This window comes from Capricornis sumatraensis, chromosome 7 (assembly GCF_032405125.1).
Source record: "Capricornis sumatraensis isolate serow.1 chromosome 7, serow.2, whole genome shotgun sequence".
Lineage (NCBI taxonomy): Eukaryota > Metazoa > Chordata > Mammalia > Artiodactyla > Bovidae > Capricornis > Capricornis sumatraensis.
In genome coordinates, this window is record NC_091075.1 from 69332427 (window position 1) to 69350393 (window position 17967).

At 39.9% G+C, this 17967-nt stretch overlaps 1 protein-coding gene across 1 annotated transcript in view; it reads right to left on the bottom strand.

Annotated features, from left to right (window-relative positions):
* Positions 1-17967, bottom strand: part of CORIN (corin, serine peptidase) — a 233592-nt gene that overhangs the window by 159603 nt on the left and 56022 nt on the right. The gene's annotated exons all lie outside the window — the stretch shown is intronic.

A 17967-nucleotide genomic window follows, 5' to 3' on the forward strand; every position in this document is an offset into this window, starting at 1 on the left:
AAGCACATGGCGCTTGATTTACAGCTATAAAATATTTGCTATATTCCCCATGTTGTACAATAATATTCCTGTAGCTAATTTTATCTAATATTTAACTTTTTACTTTAAACTACTTTTAGAGACTTACCGAAAAGTTTTTAAAATAACACATAAAGTTTCCATATGGCCTTTATCCAGGCTCCCCCAAAGCAAACACTTTACACAACTACAGTACTATTATCAGAACCAAGAAATTAACACCATACAATATCTTTACCTCAAGTAAAGACCCGATTCAAACATCACCAAGATCTTCATTTAGGATCCCACACTGCATTTCACTGTCACTTTTTATTTCTGACAAATAAACTAACCTTTGAGTATATCAGAAAAGCTCAGGATTTAAAACTCTCTTCCCATGGGAGAGGAACAGTTTTTGTGAAAGGCTGACTTTAAGATGGCCCCCAATGACCCCTACCTCACACTATTTATACTCTGTATAATCCGTCCCCTTGAATGTGAGCTGGCTAGTGACCTACTTAACAATCAGTGGGAGATAATGGGATGTCACTTGTGTCATTAGGGTACATAGGACCGTGACTTCTATCTTGCTAGCAGACTCTCTTCCTCACTGGTTCTGCTGAAGCAAGTTGCCGTATTGGGTGGGCTTACTGGCAAGGACTTGAGGTTGTCCTCTGGCCAATAGCCATCCAGGAACTGAGACCCTCCACCTTAAGGAACTGAAATTCTTCCATCACATGAGCCTGGAAGTGGATCCTTTCCTAGGCAAGCCATCAGACAAGACCCCAGCCCTGGACAATACCATGACTGTAACCTGTATGACACATCCTGAAACAAAGGACCTAAGGCACTCCCAGGTTCCAAATCACAGAATCTGTTAGATAATAGTTTTAAGCTGCCAAGTCTATGGTAATCTGCTATGCAGCAATAGGTAACTAAAATATTTCTCTTTGATATATCACTTGGTAAGAGGCATGCTATTGAGTTAGATGTATTATTCACTGATGAGATTTATACAATATTTTTTTTAATTCCTAAATTTGTCTTTGGTAATGACTAACCTGGACAGCATATTAAAAAGCAGAGACATTACTTTGCCAACAAAGGTCCATCTAGTCAAGGCTATGGTTTTTCCAGTGGTCATGTATGGATATGAGAGTTGGACTATAAAGAAGGCTGAGCGCTGAAGAGTTGATGCTTTTGAACTGTGGTGTTGGAGGAGACTCTTGAGAGTCCCTTGGACTGCGAGGAGATCCAGCCAGTCCATCCTAAAGGAGATCAGTCCTGGGTGTTCACTGGAAGGACTGATGTTGAAGCTGAAACTCCAATACTTTGGCCACCTGATGTGAAGAGCTGACTCATTTGAAAAGACCCTGATGCTGGGAAAGATTGAGGGCAGGAGAAGAAGGGGATGACAGAGGATGAGATGGTTGGATGGCATCACTGACTCGATGGACATGGGTTTGGGTGGACTCCGGGAGTTGATGACGGACAGGGAGGTCTGACGTACTGCAGTTCATGGGGTCACAAAGAATCGGACACAACTGAGCGATTGAACTGAACTGAACTGAAGCCAAAACAAGTTGTTCAGTGAAGAGCTCTCACAAGGTCATAGTCAGGGAGCTCCCAGAGCTGCAGACTTTAGTTATGAAGAGAATGCTAGTGACGGATGATCTTGCAAGAAAATCTACTCCTATTTCCTCCTTTTAATTATGAGAAAATTGAAACCTAAAAAGATCTCATAGCCAGTGCTATGATGCCAGCCCAGTGCTCCAGAATGTCTCACCTAGCTGACCTCATCTCATAAACATGAGTCCACAGATAACACAGGGGTATAAACTCACAAATCACACAGGAGCATGAATTCATCAGCACTGCCAGAAAACATGAATAACAACAGATGGCTCTTTCTGTGATGGACCAATGGCACCAGATTCCTACGTCCAGATCTCTGGTGGCCTCAAGTGACCTCAGGAGACATATGGCTTAGGTGGGGCATAATGGGAGCAGGAAAGAGGTTCCCTTGCTTCCCAGCTTCACTAGGCATGGGCATGGAAAACCATGCTGGTGAATGTTTATGGGTGTCAGTGTCTCACACCAGAAGAGAGATCATGGGAGAAGTCAAGGTATTTTTTGGTCACATTAGTCTGAATTTCTTAAAAATCCAGGACTGTGTCTGTCTTATTTTTCATTTGCAATAATCATAGTTCCAGCATGAAAGAAACAGCTTGCTCAAGTAGGGTCACTGCAGAGCATTTAACGAAAGGCCCATTTACAAAGATGCTGGAAAGGTTTCAAAAAACCAACTAGGGGTAGTGCAGCCTGTGGGGACAGATTGCTGCTGGTATCCCAGATTCAAGGGAAAAGGTGAAGAAGCAGTTACTGGAACTCGGAGAGAGCTGTGTGCAGAAGGCCGCCTGATAGGAGCCACAGCCTCTCACAGTGAGGCAGGCAATTCCAAACTGTGTAACCAGGTAAAGAAGAAATGAGGAGATCAGGACTGCCTCTCTGAGCCACCAGAAGCTAGAAAGCAGACCTACTGTTAAAACTAACCTGTGGGGAAGAGTGGGCTAGAGGAGGGTGGGAAGCGAACAAAGAGAAATACAGGAGAAAGAGCCAGCACATGGCTGCATGCCTCACACCATGCGGGAGCTCAGCAAATACCTCTCAGGGGACAAAATTAGTGCTGTGGGAGGAGACTGTTCAACTATTATTAGCTTGAAATCTAGTAGGAATCTTTACACCACAAAAATCAGCAAATGCTACAAATAATAGTTTTGTTTTTCAGGGAGCCAATTTACCAGCATAGCACTGGACGCCAGTATAAATCACATCATCTCCTCCAGAAAGAAAGCTGCTTTTATCTCTGCTGAAAGGAAAATTATGGTCATGCACTTGTTGAACCAGATGAAGACTTTCTGTCAACAACCCCCCGCTATCTCCCAACACCACCATAGCCACCAGTCTCCCTTTGAGATAAACAACTTTCTTGGTGGTAATACTGTTTACCGAAGTCCCCAAGGCTACAAACCTTTGCTTCACCCTCACCATTCATATGCAATTGATTACTAAGTATCACTAATTTTACTTTCCCAACCTCCCTCACATCCATTTATTCTCTTATTTTTTGTTCTCATAAAATTAAGCTAGTTGTAGTTCCCCTAATACAAAATAGATTTAGGCTGCTCTCTTTTTCTACCTTGTCCACATGGCAAACTTCTGATTATCCTCCTAAATATAATTCAGCTATTACTTCCTCCCTTGGAGCAGCCTTCCCTAATACTGCCTAATGGAGAGACCCTCTGTGTTGTCCCCATAACACACACCTTTTTAAACTGATTGCATTGGACATTGATGCAATTGTTTTCATGTCTGGTCCCTTATTAGGCTGAGTCCCTTGAAGGCAAAATGTGTTTTATTCATCAAAGTATCCTCAGCATCAAACAATGTACCTAGCACATTGTAAGTGCCAATAAATGCTTGCTAAAGGAATATATTAATAACTTTCCTAACATCTTTGTTGAAAAAACTGTCAGAAGCTGAAAGGGAGCTCCCAAGCTCTACACGTGCCTGGCAAGACCCTCCAACTCTCACTTATATCTACCCCCCAATACTTGCATCCTTGCCAACAGTATCTGCTTGGAGGATTGTTTCCATCATGCCCTCTTTCTCATTTGGGGCAGATATCACAGGACTCAGGATATCTGGCTCTCCTCACTTCCTGAATTCCCATATCTTCATGGATCCTGGGTTTCCACATCTTTTTCTCAGTGAGATTTTCCTGAATGACACTTTACTTAAAATCTAACCCTTGCCATCATACCCACACTCTCCAAGCTCTCCACTTCCTTTATTTTTATTTTTTCCATTGCATTTATCAATAGTATATCTGTACTTGACATAGTATTATTTAAAAAAAAATTTTATGTATTCAGTTCAGTTCAGTTCAGTCGCTCAGTCATGTCCGACTCTTTGCGACCCCATGAATCACAGCATGCCAGGCCTCCCTGTCCATCACCAACTCCCGGAGTTCACTCAGACTCACGTCCATCGAGTCAGTGATGCCATCCAGCCATCTCATCCTCTGTCGTCCCCTTCTCCTTCTGTCCCCAATCCCTCCCAGCATCAGAGTCTTTTCCAATGAGTCAACTCTTCACATGAGGTGGCCAAAGTACTGGAGCTTCAGCTTTAGCATCATTCCTTCCAAAGAAAAACCAGGGCTGATCTCCTTCAGAATGGACTGGTTGGATCTCCTTGCAGTCCAAGGGACTCTCAAGAGTCTTCTCCAACACCACAGTTCAAACGCATCAATTCTTCGTCGCTCAGCCTTCTTCACAGTCCAACTCTCACACCCATACATGACCACAGGAAAAACCATAGCCTTGACTAGACGGACCTTAGTCAGCAAAGTAATGTCTCTGCTTTTGAATATACTATCGAGGTTGGTCATAACTTTTCTTCCAAGGAGTAAGTGTCTTTTAATTTCATGGCTGCAATCACCATCTGCAGTGATTTTGGAGCCCCAAAAAATAAAGCCTGACACTGTTTCCACTGTTTCCCCATCTATTTCCCATGAAGTCATGGGACCAGATGCCATGATCTTCAATGTTGAGCTTTAAGCCAACTTTGTCACTCTCCTCTTTCACTTTCATCAAGAGGCTTTTTAGCTCCTCTTCACTTTCTGCCATAAGGGTGGTGTCATCTGCATATCTGAGGTTATTGCTATTTCTCCCAGCAATCTTGATTCCAGCTTGTGTTTCTTCCAGTCCAGCATTTCTCATGATGTACTCTGCATAGAAGTTACATAAGCAGGGTGACAATATACAGCCTTGACGTACTCCTTTTCCTATTTGGAACCAGTCTGTTGTTCCATGTCCAGTTCTAACTGTTGCTTCCTGACCTGCATACAGATTTCTCAAGAGGCAGGTCAGGTGGTCTGGTATTCCCATCTCTTTCAGAATTTTCCACAGTTTTTTGTGATCCACACAGTCAAAGGCTTTGGCATAGTCAAGAAGGCATAAATAGATGTTTTTCTGGAACTCTCTTGCTTTCTCCATGATCCAGCGGATATTGGCAATTTGATGTCTGGTTCCTCTGCCTTTTCTAATACCAGCTTGAACATCAGGAAGTTCCCGGTTCACATATTGCTGAAGTCTGGCTTAGAGAATTTTGAGCATTACTTTACTAGCATGTGAGATGAGTGCAATTGTGCGGTAGTTTGAGCATTCTTTTGCTTTGCCTTTCTTTGTGATTGGAATGAAAACTGACCTTTTCCAGGCCTGTGGCCACTGCTGAGTTTTCCAAATTTGCTGGCCTATTGAGTGCAGCACTTTCAGAGCATCATCTTTCAGGATTTGAAAGAGCTAAACTGGAATTCCATCACCTCCACTAGCTTTGTTCGTCGTGATGCTTTCTAAGGCCCACTTGACTTCACATTCCAAGATGTCTGGCTCTAGATGAGTGATCACATCATCATGATTATCTGGGGCGTGAAGATATTTTTTGTACAGTTCTTCCATGTATTCTTGCCACCTCTTAATATCTTCTGCTTCTGTTAGGTACACACCATTTCTGCCCTTTATCGAGCCCATCTTTGTATGAAATGTTCCTTTGGTATCTCTAATTTTCTTGAAGAGATCTCTAGTCTTTTCCATTCTGTTGTTTTCCTCTATTTCTTTGCATTGATCGCTGAAGAAGGCTTTCTTATCTCTCCTTGCTATTCTTTGGAACTCTGCATTCAGATGCTTATATCTTTCCTTTTCTCCTTGGCTTTTCGCCTCTCTTCTTTTCACAGCTATTTGTAAGGCCTCCCCAGACAGCCATTTCGCTTTTTTGCATTTCTTTTCCATGAGGATGGTCTTGATCCCTGTCTCCTGTACAATGTCACGAACCTCATTCCATAGTTCATCAGGCACTCTATCTATCAGATCTAAACCCTTAAATCTATTTCTCACTTCCACTGTATAATCATAAGGGATTTGATTTAGGTCATACCTGAATGGTCTAGTGGTTTTCCCTACTTTCTTCAATTTAAGTATTATCTTATGAAAAGTGCATTCAATAAAAAATATTCAGTATTATTATAAAATAAATATATAAATAAATAAATAATTTTTAAAAATCTATTTATTTGCTCATTGCCTATCTTCCTCCAATATAATATGTGGTTCATGAAGTCAAGGATCTTGTCTATTTTGTTTGCTGCCAAATACAGTACACAACAAGCACTCCAAATATATTTGTTTGTGAAGTAAAAGAATCACATGCAGAGAATAATTTGGTGGCCTCTTGGAACAAAGCTGTCAGTAGCAAAGTCGGGAGCAGAATCACCACTACCTAACTCCCAACTTAATGGTTTGTACAAAAGCTTGCTCTCTCCTTGCTTGCATGTTTCTTCCTCCCCAACTGCCCCCAAATTCTCTGTGGTTGAATCCTGAAATAATTCCCATGTAAGGGCAAATGGCAGTAAAACTTCTATGGATGAATAGAAAGTGAAGTCACTCATTTGTGTCCAACACTTTGCGACCCCATGGACTATAGCCCATGTAGCTCCTCCATCCATGATATTTTCCAGGCAAGAATACTGGAGTGGGTTGCCATTTCCTTCTCCAGGGGATAAGTGTCTTGCTTATATAACAATAGTAAAATGTCACCCTTAAAATAGAGAACCTGAGGAAATGCCCGCAGATAAACACAGCTCAAATTAAGACAAGTATGAATAATGTAAAACCACACAAACACCCCTAAAAGAGAATATAAAATTCCATAACCTTCTACACAACATGATCCTGATTCTCATTAATACTTGACATACTTACCAGGGCCCATGGGATAGAGAATTAACAAGTCACGAAAGAAATTGGCAATCGTTCAATTATTTTTTGCAGCTGTTTTGATTTTTTTGCACATCACGAGGTGATGCCTGATATAGGGATTTTTGAATGCACTGAGTCACTAGCACTAAATCTAAATTCTAGTCACATCCATATAATTGAGGACAAAAGTAAACAAACTACTCCACTGAGTCTGATGAAATATGTGTGCTTGAGACTTTGTCAGTAATTTGACAAGGCATTTTCAGGGAGATTTGAGCTCCTGTGTCCTGATTCAACAGCGTTGTGTCTTTGTAAAATAAAAATAATATGAGTTATCTGACTATTATCCACACTTTGAGCCATTCTGGCACATAAAATGGAACCTTACTTATCATTTGGTGTTTTATAAGTAATGGCCTTAAGCAGACTCAATCACCCATGTTGCCTGAGGCTGAGAAGTGAACTGTGATACAATTGACCACCTAAACAGCCAAGGAGACAGCACAGCTGTAGCTGAAAAGACCACTGTTTTCTAGTTAGCAGATAAAATCAGGGAAATAAGTGGCAGATGACTTTCTGAATTTTTGCTTGGTATTAGCAACAAAGCCTCTTTTAGACCCATAAAAATTCTTTAAAAATATAATCATGAAAAGATTTTTTCCTGCCATGTTTCCATTTATTCTCAAATGTGACACAATTAGAGTTCTTGGGACATAGACAAAAATCTCTAATAAACAAATCAGCAGTAAAAAAAGTAATTAAGTTTATGTGGACTACCTAATTTATGAATTCTTCAAAAATTGTTTTAACCATAATTTTCAATTGGCTTTTAAGATTATTTCAGGATCGCATTTCCATAGGTGAGTGGCACATGCTGTCTTACAAAATCATGTCTTTAAGAATACAGTAAGCCTTCTAAAATTACATTATAAACAAACAAATCTGTTACTTTTTTACTAAAAGGTTAGCAGTAGAAATCAAACTCAACAATGCGGTAGTAATTTAATGCCGTGTAGTAGTAGCAATTCTGAATATAAATTGGATGGTGGAGAAGAGGTTTTGTAATTCCAGTATAGCAAATATTTTTGAAAATTCATTCCTATATCAACTTTGGTGCCTATCTTGACTATTCACCTAGAGGCCATCTTGGTGATTTGGCTGTCTTTAGTAAATGGATAGAGTTGAAAGAGGAAAACTTTATCTGTGTATTTGAAATGATAGGAAACATTCACTGTAACTTTAAATGATGGGGCTAGAGTATCGACTCATTATTCTAGGGAACTCTGTTACTTCTAAAAAGGAAGCCTAGGACACTGATAAAAAGTGAATCAATTGTGTCTTCCAAAACAGAAATTTTAAATACCTCTTATTTCTGTCAACACTTTTTTTTCTCCTTTAGAGTAGCTGAAACAAAATATGCCTAGAACTTTTATTTAGCTACCAGGATTTTAGCAAAACCAAAAGCTTAAAAGATGAACACAAGGTGAGTAGAAGATAGCAACACAGAATTCCAGTCGTGATTTTAGAAGCAAAACACATAATTCAGGGTGAAAAGCAGGCAGATCTTAACACAATATTGACTGGGAGCTTTTTGCAGAAACTAATTTCTATGGCCGGTGACTTGTTATGTAAGTGAATACTGAAACATCTCTGGTGATAACATTCAGGTAACGAAAGATATATTAATATATCTCCTGTCAATAAGTTAAATACCTAGAGTCAAAAGTTCTGCTTTCTACCATAAACCTTTCAACTCTGAGCAAGAGCCAAGCCAATCAAGATACGGAGGTGTTTCCAGCAGGTAATTTAACATTTCCCCAAGGTGATACACTGTAAGCATTTCTTTAACGTTTATTTAGGGGAGAACCTGACAGTTACAACAGAGAGAAAGAGGGCTTTGGCTAGCAGGGTTCCAACGTACAAGCCCCACTGGGCAGAAGAGAAGTCCTGCAGGTAACTCAGCTCATCCTTTCTAAAGACAGTTAGGTGACCGTTTGCAGCTACTGGATCCATTGGATGTCAGCACAACTCCCACAAGGCCCCCCAACTGAATTGTCTATTATTCCCAAAACAAATATAAAAGTGTCCCTGAAAAAAGTCATGGTAAATTTAATTTTTTTCATCTTTTTTCATAGGTTTTTAGAGTTCCTTGAATTAGAACCATGAGCCACTGTTGAACCTGCCCCTTCATCCACAAGAAACTAATTGACCATAAGATGCTAGAGTCCTTGTCACAGTGACTCCACTAAGTCCTCACCAGTTGATTGAAATACCTCTAGTAATAACAACTCACCATTTCTTGAGACAACATTTCCATATATATACAACTTTAGTGGGGCTTCCCTGCTGGCTCAGATGGTAAAGAATCTGCCTGCAATGTGGGAGACCTGGGTTCAGTCCCTGAGTTAGGATGATCCCCTGGAGAAGGGAATGGCTACACACTCTGGTAATTCCATGGACAGAGGAGACTGGAGGACTACAGTCCATAAGGTCGCAAAGAGTTGGACATGACTGAGCGACTAACACAATGACAGGACAACTTTAGTATTCATGAAGTCCTTAGTCAAGTTAGACTTTACTTCTTTATGACTTTCAGTTACTGGTTTTCTCTTTGCCCTGTGGAAGTACAGAGAAAAACTGCTCTTCCAGTCGTGGCCTGGTAGCATTTGCGGGTGGCTGTGGTGCACACTCAGGGCCCTCACACCACCAGGTGCCCCAACTATTCTTCACATGAACAGATTCTGAATCACTATTCTGGCCCTTTTTCTCTAGACATACTTATAATTGTTTTGTTTCTGCTCCATAAACGAACCTTAGGTCTAAGATTTTCAACTCAAGTTGACCTAAGGTCTTTTTTAACTGATGCATATGAGTCAATATTAAAAGAAAAGCACTGAACCACCAAGCCAACCCTCAAGTATAATCTAGTGTTTCCTGATCCAGAAGGAAACTAAATCATCTTTGATACCATACAACTCAATGTAAAACTGTAATTATTTAACATATATAGAATGGTTTAGGCATGAATTTTCAGGAACATATCAATTATAAAAAGCAATCCCCAACTACTGTCAAAGTACTTTGAATTCCCATTGACCCAGACATTTAGGAGAGCTCCCTAATGGAAGAGTTTATTTATTGATACATTCATTCCAGCAAATATTTATTGAGTGCCTACTATAAGCTAGGCACTGCTCTGGACATTGGCTATACAACAATGCAGAAAGTCATAAGTTCTCTGCCACTGTGGGGCTTATAAAGTTAGACAGAGGACATACAGACAAGCGAAAAGGGACACAGCCAGGCTGCAGTGAGAGACAATAGAACCACCAAGGGTGACCAGAGAAGATTTCTGTGGAGATGTCTTTTGAGGAGAGGACATAGCTCAAGGAGATAGATCCAACCTGATGAAGGGAGAAGTACGTGCAAAGGAAGATGGGAAAAGGTTGTCATTTTTGAGAAAGGTCAGTGTTGCCGTGGTAGGGTTGATGACACCAGAGAAGCAAGAAAGTCTTAAAAAGCCACAGCAGGAAGTTGAGCTTGTAATCTAAGTCTAAGGGAAAACCTTTGAAAGGGTAGGGGCAGGAGAATGACATCACCTAATTTGTGTTTTTATTTTTTCCCCTTTCAGTCTTATTTAGACACAACTGACATACAGCACTGTATATGTTTAGAATATGCAGCTAATGATTACCACAATAGACTTAGAAAACATCTATCATTTCATACAGATACGAAATTAAATAAATAGAAAAAAATTCCTTGTGATGAGAACTCATAGGATTTACTCTCTTAACAACTTTCATATAACATACAATAGTGCTAATTGTGTTTTTAAATTGTCACTTTGGCAGCAAAGAGGAAAATGAATTAGAAGATAAAAAGAATGAGAAAAATATGCAAATTTTGTATCTCTGAAGGAGGTGAAGAAGTTTATACCCTTCTAGAAACTCACATACCATCTTTGACTATCACATCAATAATAATACTATTTATAGTTAAAAATAATAATTTACTTATTATTTAATAATACTACTTTTTATGGAGAACTTACCATGTGATAGAGTATACAGAGCATGTATGAGCACTGTGAATAAATCACTCTTTTTGATACACACAAACAAACCCTTGTTCAGTCACCCAGTCATATCCGACTCCTTGTGACCCCATGGACTGCAGCACACCAGGCCTCTCTGTCCCTCACCGTCTCCCAAAGTTTGCCGAAGTTCATGTCTATTCCATCAGTGACGCCATATAGTCATCTCTTCCTTTGATGCCCTAGTCTCCTTCTGCTGTCAACCTTTCCCAGCATCAGGGACTTCTCCAATGAGTTGTCCATTCACATCAGAGGACCAAAATACTGAAGCTTCAGCATCAGTCCTTCCAATGAATATTCAGGGTTGATTTCCGTTAAGATTGACTGGTTTGATCTCCTTGCTGTCCAAGGGACTCTCAGGAGTTTTCTTCAGCACCGCAGTTGGAAGGCACCAATTCTCCAGCTCTCTGCCTTCTTTACAGTCCAGCTCTCACAATCACACATGACCACTGGAAAGACCACTGCTTTGACTATATGGACCTTTGTTGGCAGAGTAACATCTCTGCTTCTCAACACACTGCCTATGTTTGTCATAGCTTTCCTGTCAAGAAGCAAATGTGTTCTGATTTCATGGCTGCCATCAGCATCTGCAGTGATTTTAGAGCCTAGGAAGAGGAAATCTGTCACTACTTCCACCTTTTCCCCCTCTATTTGCCATTGAATAATGGGCAGAAAGTGAAGAGGAACTAAAAAGCCTCTTGATGAAAGTGAAAGAGGAGAGTGAAAAAGCTGGCTTAAAACTCAACATTCAGAAAACAAAGATCATGGCATCCGGTCCCATCACTTCGTGGGAAATAGATGGGGAAACAGTGGAAACAGTGTCAGACTTTATTTTGGGGGGCTCCAAAATCACTGCAGATGGTGACTGCAGCCATGAAATTAAAAGACGCTTACTCCTTGAAAGAAAAGTTATGAGCAACCTAGATAGCATATTCAAAAGCAGAGACATTACTTTGCCGACAAAGGTCTGTCTAGTCAAGGCTATGGTTTTTCCACTGGTCATGTATGGATGTGAGAGTTGAACTGTGAAGAAGGCTGAGCGCTGAAGAATTGATGCTTTTGAACTGCGGTGTTGGAGAAGACTCTTGAGAGTCCCTTGGACTGCAAGGAGATTCAACCAGTCCATTCTGAAGGAGATCAGCCCTGGGATTTCTTTGGAAGGAATGATGCTAAAGCTGAAACTCCAGTACTTTGGCCACCTCATGCGAAGAGCTGACTCATTGGAAAAGACTCTGATGCTGGGAGGAATTGGGGAGAGAAGGAGAAGGGGACGACCGAGGATGAGATGGCTGGATGGCATCACTGACTCGATGGACGTGAGTCTGAGTGAACTCCCAGAGTTGGTGATGGACAGGGAGGCCTGGCGTGCTGTGATTCATGGGGTCGCAAAGAGTCAGACACGACTGAGCGACTGAACTGAACTGAATGGGGCCAGATGCCATGATCTTAGTTTTTTTAATATTTATTTTTAAGTTGACTCTTTTACTCTCCTCCTTCACCCTCATCAAGAGGCTCCTTAGTTCTTCACTTTCTGCCATTAGGGTGGTATCATCCACATATCTGAGGTTGTTGATGTTTTTGCCACCAGTCTTGATTCCAGCTTGTAACTCATCCAGCCCAGCACTTCTCATGACGTGCTCAGCGTATAGATTAAACAAACAGGGTGACAGCAGACAGCCCTGCCATGCTCCTTTCTCAATCTTGAACCAATCAATTGTTCCATACGGTGTTCTGATTATTGCTTCCTGACGTACATACAAGTTTCTCAGGAGACAGGTAAGATGATCTGGTATTCCCATCTCCTTCAGAGCTTTCCACAGTTTATTATGATCCACACCATCAAAGGCTTTGGCATAGCAGATGAAACAGAGGTAGATGTGTCTGGAATTCCTTAGCTTTCTCTGTGATACAGCAAATGTTCACAATTTGACTTCTGGTTCCTCTTCCTTTTCTAAACCCAGCTTGGACATCTGAAGTTCTTGGTTCACATAATGCTGAAGCCTAGCATGCAAGATTTTAAGGATGACCCTGCTAACAAGGGAGATGGGTGAAATTGTCCGATGGTTAGCACATTCTTTAGTGCTAACCTTCTTGGGAATTGGGATGAGGACTGATCTTTTCAAGTCCTGTGGCCACTGATGGGTCTTCCAGATTTGCTGACTTGACGAATGCAATGCAACTAAGAGGTGGGAATTATCACTTTCACTAAACAGGAGAGGAAACGGAAGGTCAGAAAGGTCAACTGAAGTGCCAAAACCTTATAGCTGCACATTGGCAGGGCTGTGGTTTAAGTCAGGTTTCGTCTGTCCCCAGACTTTCAAGCGCATTCTCTGCATTTGCCAGATTAAGTTCTCTGATGTCCAGGGAACATATTATTTATTCAGGGGAAAGCATAGTGCTTTTAAAGGAGTTAGTTTGAGAAACCTCCCTCAACCCCTTCCACAAAGCTATGAAACCTGAATACATGGCAGAAAACTATCCTATAGATCCCAGGTTTGAGATATAAGCTTTCTTTAGTCCCTAGTTATGTGGATAGATAAATAATTTTTTCATATGATTTATCTATTTTCATGACTAAAATATGTATAACAGAAACTGACATATTTCATACTTTTTTGGACAAATTCAATTAGGTCTGGCGTGAGAAATATTGACTCCAAAATTGACGTATTAGCTAAACTTTGATTGGGACATGATGACTCAGGTATTGCGCTAAATACTTTATAAAGTGAAGTCACTCAGTCATATCTGACTCTTTGCGACCCCATGGACTGTAGCCTACCAGGCTCCTCCATCCATGAGATTTTCCAGGCAAGAGTACTGGAGTGGGTTGCCATTTCCATCTCCAGGAGATCTTCCCAACCCAGGTCTCCTTCATTGCAGGCAGACGCTTTACCATCTGAGCCACCAGGGAAGCACAAATACTTTATATGAGTTGTTTTAATCAAAAAGCAAAAAACATGGAACACTTTACAAATTTGCAAGTCATCCTTGTGTAGGCTCAAGCAGTAAAGAATCTGCCTGTAAAGCAGGAGACTCAGAATTTATCCCTGGGGTAAGGGATGATTTCCTGGAGGAGGAAATGGCAACCCACTCCAGTATTCTTGCCTGAAGAATCCCATGGACAGAGGGGTTTGCAGTGCTATACAGTTCGTGGGGTTGCAAAGAGTCGGACACAACTAAAGCGACTTAGCCCCTTGGGTAGGAACCATGTTCATCCTCACCGTATCATTTGAATATGGTATACGAGCTACCAAAATAAACAGTAAATAAGAATTATTTCCTTTCTACAGATGTTAAAAATATCTGCTAAGGATGGAGAGGCAAATCAACACTCCAGAGGAAAAAATCAATAGCAAATATCCCATTTTTTAATTTTAAGAATTTATTTCACAAGCAAGGTTCCTCTGCAAAGTACTAGAAGGTGTAAGTGGGGTAATGAAGATTAGCAGGATCTCCTGGGTGTCTTCTAGAAACAAAGCCAAGGCTGCACCTTTCAGGCCATTAACCCTGCTTCAGCTTTGTAAAGTCATAGGCCTATTATTTCAACCCTGTAGGAAAGGGTGATGGTTATATATCAAAAGCATGTGGCTGCAATGGCTGCCTCCTCTTCCAAACACAGAGACTTAAAGTGTGTCAAAAGTCATCCAGAAACAGCTGTCATTCTACTGGCCTAGGAACTGCTCATTTCTCTCTACCAACTTTCTGATATTTTTAAGCTGTTCCTTCTAAGTCACATAATATTAGAGCTACCTAAATCATTTATCAGCCAAATCTCTATACCTTGAGATATATTTTATTGAATCAATATAACTATGGATTATCCTGTGTTATAAGATATCCTTTAATTATCCTGTATTATAGTCCCTGATACACACATTTATTCTTTAGTAAATGAAACTATTAATGAAACTGTTCAATTAAACTGTTAAGTTTAATTGTTATAGAGTAAGTTCATTGCTATATAATATAGCTGAGTATAGTTGACATCTTAAAGGGACAGGTTAAAAAATGTACTACTTATATATCATAGTAGATCTTTTAAAATTTAACTCTAAATATTATTAAGTATCTGTCTTCTCTAGGATAGAATAAAAGCAATTTTCTATTATTTGAATCCCTGGAGAAGGGAATGGCTACCCACTCTGGTATACTTGCCTGGAGAATCCCATGGACAGAGAAGTCTCATAGAGTCCATGGGGCTGCAAAGAGTCGGACATGATTGAGTGAGCACACGTTATTTGAATAGTAGAGAAAATCAGTAAAACAAATGATCCAAAATAGTGAAGTATAAAAAAATATTTGATATATAATAGGATAAGAATTATTTTGTATGTTTTACCTTTCTGAACTGATTGTGCTTATTACATTTAGCTTGCAGGTCTCATGCACACTGGTCTGAAAGTACAATTAGAAAAGTAAATATAATACAATAATAAGTGTTATAAAAAGTAGGAGAAGTCCCCAAAAGATACCTGAAAACTGACTATAAATTATTATCCATTATAACAGAGAAAATGGAAAACTCTTACATGAGAGCATTTCTCAGGATGAACTAGGTCAGGAGAAAAACAAATTTTACCTAAAAGTGCCCTGCAGACTCTGAGCAGCTTAACTAGAATATTACAACTGATTTAGCTGAGAGTAGAGATTGAATTATCATAAAAAGATGATCAAAATGAGTTCAAGAGTCTCCTGGAGGCTGAATGCACTCTCTCTCTTTGTTTTATTTACATACTCATGAGTCGTCCATAGAGAAATTAAAGCAAAGAGATATAAGTGAAATTGTTGAAATTATGGAGAAACAGAATCCAACTCCAGCAACCTTGAGTATTCTACCTAATTTTCTTTCCATTCATACAATATCTTACATGTTTTCTACAATCCTTCAATATCTAGCATATAGTAGAAATACTCTATGCTCTCAGTGTCATCAGTACTGCCTCTTCTTTTTGATTCACTGAGAGCTATTGCTGACTTTTACCGAGCTCTTCATAAAAGCCTCACACTGTCATTTAATCCTCACGTGAACTTTGTAAAGCATGATGATTATCTACATTTTACAGACGAGTAGGCTTAGACGCACAACTTATAGCCTGTGTGTCGAATCAGTTCAGTTCAGTTCAGTCGCTCAGGCATGTCCGACTCTTTGCAATTCCATGAATCGCAGCACACCAGGCCTCCCTGTCCATCACCAACTCCCAGAGTTCACTCAAACTCATGTCCATCGAGTCGGTGATGTCATCCAGCCATCTCATCCTCTGTCGTCCCCTTCTCCTCCTGCCCCCAATCCCTCCCAGCATCAGAGTCTTTTCCAATGAGTCAACTCTTCGCATGAGGTGGCCAAAGTACTGGAGTTTCAGCTTTAGCATCAGTCCTTCCAAAGAACACCCAGGAATGATCTCCTTTAGAATGGACTGGTTGGCTCTCCTTGCAGTCCAAGGGACTCTCAGGAGTCTTCTCCAACAACACAGTTCAAAAGCATCAATTCTTAAGTGCTCAGCTTTCTTCACAGTCCAACTTTCACATCTATACATGACCACTGGAAAAACCATAGCCATGGTGGCCCCCAAAAGACATGGCCAGGTCTTAACCTTGGGAACCTATGAATATGGCCTTATTTGGGAAAAAAGGGCCTTTGCGTATATTAAGATCTGGTGATGATGAGATTATCTTGGCTTATATGCATGCATAAGGCCTAAGTCCAGTGACAAGTGTCTTCAAAAGGCAAACACAGATACACAGAGAAGAAGGCAATGTGAAGATGGAGACAGAGACTGGAGTGACATGGCCACAAGTCAAGAATGCTTGAAACCACTGGAAACTGGCAAAGAAAGGAAACGCATTCTCTCCCTGGAACCCCCAGAGGGAGCACAGCCCAGACAGATTTTGGACTTCTAGCTTCTAGAACTGTGAGATAATAAATTTCTGTTTAAAACACCCAGCCTGTAGTAATTTGTTACAGTCACCCTAGGAAATTAAAGTAACCACCACCACGTTATAATGCCACTGTTCTAGGAACATAACAGATAGTTCTCTGCCACTATTACAAAGTTTGACTCTTAAGAAAGACCTAACAGAGTTTCTCTCTTTATTATGCAAGCATTCTCTGCAAATGAGTCTTTCAAGGAAACATTTTCCTGAAAGCTGTGTCTGTTAACAGTGCTTGCATACTTACTTCTACAATTTAGAATCTTCTTCTCTACTTGGTTTTTATTTTATGGTAATGTAGGCTTTTTCCAGTTAAAATAATAAATATCTTTGTTATAGTCAAAACATTCTTTATACATTAAATTGGTACAAGTAACATAAAACCTATTTGAATTTAAAAATACAATTCATTCTCTCATTACTACCCTGACAAGTTTCTAACATTAATTCAGAAAATAATTGATGTTATATAAGATTATGTACTTAACAATGCTTTGAAATTTAAAAAGCTGTATACAATTTCAAATATTCCATAACATATTGATTTACTTTGATAGAAAATTATTTAATATAATATTGAAATTACACTATTTCAAAATAAATAAGGCATAAGGGTATAATGTAAACAAGGAGACTATGGTAAATAATACCACATTGCATGTCTGAAAGTTGTTAAGAGAGAAGATCTTAAAAGTTTTCATCAGAAAAAAAAAACAAAAACCTGTTAACTATGTGTAGTGGTGGATGTTAACTAGACTTACTGTTGTGATCACTTTACAACACACACATATATTGCTTCAGGTGGTACACCCAGAACTAATGTTACATGTCCATATATTTCCGTTTAAAAAAAAAATGAGCTTACAAAACACACTAACTCACATGTTCTCCCTCAGGGCCCCCCAAAGAAAATCATTTCTAATCCTACTTGACATCATGCTGGACAGCCTCTGACCCTCTGCTCCTATCCTTTGTCCTCCTCCTCAAACGCTCTGGGTTCAAGTGTTGACCATAAGAATCACCAGTGTCTTACCCAGATCGGATTTAAATGAGATTTGGAACTTCGGAGCTGATGATATTGGGATGAGATTTTGGACCTCATCTATTGTGCTCACATCAATTACT